The sequence below is a fragment of the Lytechinus variegatus genome, chromosome 1, assembly GCF_018143015.1.
Source record: "Lytechinus variegatus isolate NC3 chromosome 1, Lvar_3.0, whole genome shotgun sequence".
In the NCBI taxonomy this organism is placed as follows: Eukaryota; Metazoa; Echinodermata; class Echinoidea; order Temnopleuroida; family Toxopneustidae; genus Lytechinus; species Lytechinus variegatus.
The window spans coordinates 61,154,598-61,155,208 of NC_054740.1; positions in this window are offsets into that span (position 1 = coordinate 61,154,598).

Sequence of the window (611 nt, forward strand, 5' to 3'; positions counted from 1 at the left end):
TGGTCAATGAAAAACAGATGAAAGGTTACATATTCTTATCGTTGTTAGAAAACAATTTGGAAAAAAATATAAAAGTGCCACATATGCTATACGTGCATCAATGATTACATTAGAATGCAAAAAATGAATTAAGAATTTTAAGGAAGTTTGAGGAAAAATAGAATTTAATGAAATTTCTTCGCCTTACTAGATAATTAGTTTATAGTCCATTATATAACACTGCTTTTAGTGCTAAACAGAATGGGAAATTTCAGTCCCCAAAATATGGTGGGGGAGGGGGGGGGTGTCTACAATTTTGGTCACTTATTTCCTCCATTCATCTAAACATAGTATGCATGTAGCCCATCATACAAAATACAAGAACATGTTGTTGGATTTAACTTAGTTGGATTCATGACATAAAATCATTTTGAAATTAATGCGCGATTATGCATGAATGAAATTAAAAAAAAAAATCTTATGAATTATGCACCCCTAGCATGGTGGCTCAGTGGTAGAACATCTGCCTCATGAACAGGAGGTCATGGGTTCAATCCACAGAGAGTCCTTCCAAGAACTTAGCAAAGGAGAACATGATGCCATCTTTCTTGGAACTAAGTATTTAGTATTAG